The 6,464-nt window shown below is 42.3% G+C and overlaps 1 protein-coding gene across 7 annotated transcripts in view; it reads right to left on the bottom strand.

The window, feature by feature from the left end:
* Nucleotides 1-6,464, bottom strand: part of LOC102384210 (potassium voltage-gated channel subfamily KQT member 1-like) — an 856,087-nt gene that overhangs the window by 676,380 nt on the left and 173,243 nt on the right. The window lies entirely within an intron of this gene.

Below are 6,464 nucleotides of genomic sequence, written 5' to 3' on the forward strand. Positions count from 1 at the left end.
AAACTCCTGCTTGTATTCAGATTCACATTTGGAGTATGTTCTTTCTCCTTTTAAGGGGGAAATTCAAGTTTGGCTGGCTGAAGTCACAAGAGGAATTAATGAACAGATCTAGTTTCCCAGCTCACAATACTACCTGACAGAGCATCTTTGATTAAGAAAGGATGAGACTTGAGTGGTATGAGGTTTCATAGGAGAAGAACAAGTTATTTTTCATTGAGTAGTAGTTTTGCTGCAATAACAACTGCTTTACTTAAGGCAACAGATGTCAAAGTTAATATTCCCTGCTATATTTTATATATTTTTATGTTCTCATGATCTCAGGTATCTTTAAATATGAAGACAATAACCAAATGCATTAAGTTTCTGAGACTACATTTAAACAATTGGGAAAAAAATGGTGGGCAAATGTAACCCTTTTTTTTTTTTTAACCTGGGCAAGAAATCTATTTTTCTAATAATGTATTAGAGGTGGTGCTTTAGATCCAGGAGGCATGTGAAAAGCAAGCTTTGTAAAGATAATTTTGTTTTGGACTAACTATATGGTTGAGAGAGATGTTAGGGAAGCTTTTAGGCATAAAATACCCTTCTTCAGACCACCAAAAGAAACAGATGTGGGCTAAGCTATATAGAAGGTAGAACAATTGCTTTTGTTCAATTTCATTATGTTTGAATGTGATCACTTAAAATAAGAAGTGGGGAATTAAACAGTGGATCAAAGTAGTAGTTATCAGAAGCAGTTACAGACTGACCAAAGAACAGCCATTATATTTAAACCCAATTAAGTTAACAAATAAGATCATGAGAAAGGGAAGAGACTCATTATCATTGGTGGAGCTAGCAGACGGAGTAGGTAAGTTGTAATGAAAAGCCTTGTCTGTGTTAAGCATCTGGTTTTGGTTCCCAGTAGTCACGTTTTTTCTGCCCAGACCCTCTGTTCTAAAGGGATTGTGTGATTTCATTTGAGGACAAATAACTACAAGGTCAGAGATAGGAGTGGTTGTTCTCTGAAAATTATGCTCCCACTGGTGAGTGGGTATTTCTGTTCTTTAACATTTTTCAGTGGGAGTTCAACATGGAACATAGCAGTTGTTTGTTTTCATACACAGTTTATCATTGTTCAGTAATGGAACCAATAGAAAAAGAGGTAATTAGAGGCAGAGGAAAGCAGACTTTAAATAACTAACCATAGTTTTGAAGAGAACAGAAGCAATACAACTGAGAGAACCGCAGCAAATCTTACATTAAGTTTTACAAAGACAAATAAACTTTACTTCCAAAAATCGAACACTAGGAAACTATATTTACATTTACATATTACGGTTGGTGATAGAACAGCTCTCTTCTCTTTTTTTGTAACACATGTTAAAGAAATGTTTCCCTCCTCTCCCACCAGGCTATTTCCTTTTCAGCTTGTCAGAGTTAGGAAGGCAGATACCATTTTTACAGTAAAGGTTTTGAACATTATTTACTTTTAAAAAAACTTAAGCATGAAACTGCATATAAAGCAAACTTAGTTCCTTGACCAAGGAAAAGCAAATCTAATGTAAAAGCTGTTAATGACCTACCTAGTTAGACTGCTAGAAGCTAAACTCAATATTGTGCAGAATGCATATGAATAAACCTAACTTATTATTTTATGAAAGCACTTTAGCTCATCAGAAACACCTTCTGAATTTCCAGAGATCCAATTTCTCCATGAAGAAGGGGAAATGTCCTAAATTAAGAAGGAGCAGTTTAATTCTAATTTCAAACAAGTTCTCACACATTATCTGCATGCCAGACAGATCACCTTACCTCAGTCCAATAAGAACAATCAAACCACAGCCTCTTTGCATTTGCAAGGTTATGAAAATGGCCAATTTCAGCCCTTTCACCAAATAGCAATGGGACCCAGAAGTCTTGCAGCATGGTGAGACAAACAGGTCATAGCTACCCTGGCACCTTATATGTTGGCTCTTCTAGAAGAGCCTTTAGGTCAATATGTTCTGAAATGGAACTTAATTGATCTAATGCAATAAAGTCCAAAATAGCCCATTCTTTTGGTCATATTATTCCTCTAAAAAGAGAAATAAGAAGCCACTAACATCTTAATGTTGCCATAGTACTGCTTCTGATGTTTTAAATGCTGGAATCAAGTTCTGAGAAGTCAAACATTTGGTACACCAAGAGAATCCCACAATTTGATCCACAGAATCATAGAACTGGACCACAACAGATGCACCCAGGAGCTAGCAGCAAGGCAGACCTCCTGGAATTAGGATCAGAACTGGATCACAGATGATCTGCAGATAATTTATTCAGACAAATAAAACATTTCTGATCTTTTACAGGTGGTTTAGGAAGGCTATGCCAACTGCACATAATTCCATGTTTGTATGGCTACATGCTACAGACCATTGCAAAAAACAAATAAAGGGTCAGAAGCCAGAAAGATGTTTTCCTTGATGCCAAAAAATAATAATAACAATTGTACAAATGAGTCACAAAACCCATTAGAAAAATTGTAGTCGTCTATACTTTTAACTACAGCTAGCAGAATCTAATCCATCCTAACAAGCTATGGGTAACCCTTAGTATTCTATAGTTAGGGTTCCAATAAGTTGTTTTGCGTAGAGCTTTTGAACCGATTAAAAACAAATGTCAAGCTTGTTGTGACAGCCCCCAATAGCTATTTGGTAGCACCTTACACATATTTGCCATATGCCTTTTCATGAAACAAATCATATAGAGCCACTAAACTGCATGCATGTGTTGGGGGGGGGGGGGGGGGGGGGAGGGGGGTTCCATCTTTTGGCAAAATTTTGGTTTTAACGTTTTGGATAGCAGTAACTGTCCACAATGGGTTTTTCATAATGGCAAAACCAAGTGTGCAGCATTTGGAACCCAGCCCAAGGCAGAATGTAAAAAAAAAAAAAAAATACACTTGGACTAAGAGCGCCAGAGCTAAATGTAATGGCCTAATGACCAAGATAATTATTTGGTCCCTCAGATTTTTGGCCATAGTAGTTTCAGAAAAACCTATTTGCTATTGACTCTACATTCCCATTCCTAGAGACAGGTTGCAACACATTCATTTACAAAAAAAAAAGATGAACCTTGATTCTTATATTATGCCACTCTGCCTTTGTACAGTAAAGGCCCCAGTTTTTCAAAGTTTCTGTGACCAGAGATCTCAGTAAAGTCACTGGGTGTTCTACTTGCAAACATTCTTGCAAGATAAAACACTAAGAAACAAGTATGGTTTCCTGCAACAGAATGTGTATGACAGTTTTTATGTTCCTCAGAAAGTACCAGTAGACAGGTTGAAATATGAAAAGAATTCTAATATTATAAAAGCCTAAGTCTGTCTGTCTGCCTGTCCATAACACTTTATTTGTGCTCTGATTGGCTGACAAACAGCCAACCAGAGCGCGAAGAAGCATTCTGACAGAAGGCAGCCTACCTCCATGATGTTGGGGAGACAGGGGACGGAGCAGGAGGGGACGAGGCCAACAGAGCTGGCATCGCCCTCCCCCTGCTACCCTGCTCCCTGCAGGTAATGCAGGGGGAGGGAGTGGGCCCGAGCCAGGGAAAAGCTGTCCTGCTCCACCCTCCCAACCCCCCGCCACTCATTCTTGATGGGTGTGGTGATGAGGCACCCCCACGGGCTCCCGAAGGTGAAACAGTAATCCCCCCAGGCCCCAAACCCCAGAAGCAGCCCCCCCACCGTGGGGAAAACTTACCTCCTGCCTGGCAGCCAGAGCAGGACCCAGGACCACGGCTACAGCAGTGCGAGTGGACATTATGCCAGCTGTTTAATCAGCTGTTTCCCGGGCAAAGAACAGCTAGACCAATCATGGTAGCCATACCGGCCACCATGGGAAAACTAAAAAGCCCTGCCAGAACCCGGGCGGGAGAGGAGCCAGAGAGAGAGAGAGTGCTGGGATGCAGCATGCCAGACGTGCTGAGGCTCCTGCATGGGAGAGGAGTGGCACAGCCAGCGCAGTACCAGCAAGCAGAGCAGAGCAGGGGAAGCCTCTGAGCCCCCTGTAGGAGGCTAGGGGAAAGGAGGCAACTCCACATCCCTCTCCTCACCAGGAGTATATTTCTTTTGAAAAAGAAAAAAAGGAAAAATCGAAGAGATAGAGAGAAGCAGTGTAAGAACAAAGCGCCCCACTCGGCGGCATTGCAGTAGGTGCGACATCACGCCGAGATAGCTTGACAGCCTCGAGGGAGGGGAGGCTACGCATCGAGGCCGGAGGGACAAGTACCAACTGAGCCCACTCGGACATGAGATTCCTCCCGAAGCAAGCTGTGGGCAAGCCTGCAAGGACAAACCACCATTGCGTGGACGCCCATCCGGTTGGCGAGTGGACAGGGTATAGGGGAGGTGGAGCCCTATGGAACACTGCACCAAAATCGTGAGTCCTGCCATTTCCTGGGGAGCCCTCCCAGGAAGATCTCCATTGAACACTCTCTCTTTATAGCATAACATCAAGTCATGGCAGGAGAGTTGAAGGGAGAGACTACACACCCGGCAGACAGTGCAACATGCAAGGCCCCTTCTATCACAACAGGCAATTGGCTAGCCGTACTATAAAAAAAGTGAGCAGAATCTACAGTAAAAATCTACACTTTCTATCCTTCTTCCATTATAAATGTGGAATACAAGAAGTATCTTTTCAATGAAAAACTAATCTACCACAGACCTTCCCATGAGTGGCTTTTAGGAAAGCTAGGACTCTATAGAATAGGTCTAATACAGTACATGGTTGCATTCTCTCTTCAGATAAACCTAAATCAGAAAGGAGATCAGATGAATCACTTTTAAGTCACGTGCACTAATTCTGTATTTTGCATAAAACTTTATTTTAATGAAATCCATTGTATTTTTCTTTGTGAAATTTAGTCGTCATGAAATACTTTGTTTCATTTTTAATGACCAGGGTCAAATTATTCCATCAATTCTTTATTCTCTCTCACAAGTAGAATTTTAACAATTAACACAAATAATACATATTTCCTTGTATACCAGACACCTCCAAATAAGATTCGCACCTTGTTTCTGGAAGACAGAACGTAGGGGAGAAAAAGATTTTACCCAGTCATGGGTGACTGGGTGGCAACATGAGTTTTTCTGGAAGCACAGAGTGTCCAGAAAGTGTGAAATCTCTGGAGACAGTCTGGGTGAGGCAGCAGAAACTTCCTAGTATGGCAGGACATCAAACAAGACTAGTCCCCAGACCCTTGCAAGGACAGTGCCAGGACTACTTTAAATAGTTCCTTATATAAAGTAATAAAGTGTTATTTCCACACCACAGGCCTCATCAAGATCCTACAGGTTGCATGCAGTAGCTAATTTGCCCTGAGCCAACTCAATTGCTGCTTCAGGTACATGATAAAGTGTTCAACCAATAGCTACTGCAAATGTGTTAGTGACTGTGAAAGGATTAACACTGGATTCTGCCCCATCTCCTTGCTGGGCCAGGAAGAAGCATCAGCCATCAGAGCACAGCATGGCATCCCCAGGCTTATCCAGCGCTCCTACTACTACCCCATGCTCCTCATCCATGTGGGAACTAATGACATGGTCAGAAGTAATCCAGAGTGGGTCATGAATGACTACAGGGCTCTGGGGGATGGGCTCAAGGGGCTGGGGGCCTAGTCATGGTTTTTTCATGGTTTTTGTTTTCTGTGCTCCCTGTATACCAGAAGGGAAGGATGCATCGAGAAAGTGAACCAGCAACTCTTATGCTGGTGCCACCAAGAAGGCTTTGGATTCCTTGACCAAAGCACTCACTTCAGGGAGAGAGGACTTCTGGGAAGGGATGGCATCCACCTCATGAAGAAAGGTTAATGCCTTTTTGTGGCCAGCATGGCCAATCTTCTGGACAGAGCTTTAAGTTAAGATTGCTGGGGGATGGGGATACACAAATTCAAACATGCCCAGGGACCAACATACAAGTAAGCCCTGTAGATAGGGACACTGGGAGAGCCACTCTTGTGGGAGCCGAGGGAATAATTCTCCATCAGTGGGACAGGAAGATGAGGGCTGCAGTAGGAGGACTCAGGTGCCTATATACTAACACCAGAAGCATGAGGAACAAGTAGGAGGAGCTAGTCCTCCTACTCTCCAGTGGGCATTATGATCTCGTAGGGGTTACGGAGACCTGGTGGGACTCCTCACATGGCTGGAGCATAGCTATAGAGGACTACACCCTACATAGAAGGAACAAGGTGGGGAAGAAATGTGGTGACATTGCTCTATGTGAAAGAGTGCAGAAAGCCCCCTTTTTCTCTTGCCTGCATTTGCTCTCCCCTCTTTGGATATGTTTCTCTTTTTCTACCTTTTCTTCCTTCCTCTCTCTTTCACTTTAAGATAAGGAATTGTGTTTTAAAATTTGTGTGTGCGCATTTTGTATCTACCCTTGTATTTTGGTATTTTTATCTATTTGTGTGCCATGGCATTTGTAGCTTATATTTTA

Source organism: Alligator sinensis, unplaced genomic scaffold (assembly GCF_000455745.1).
Source record: "Alligator sinensis unplaced genomic scaffold, ASM45574v1 scaffold15_1, whole genome shotgun sequence".
Classification (NCBI taxonomy): Eukaryota; Metazoa; Chordata; order Crocodylia; family Alligatoridae; genus Alligator; species Alligator sinensis.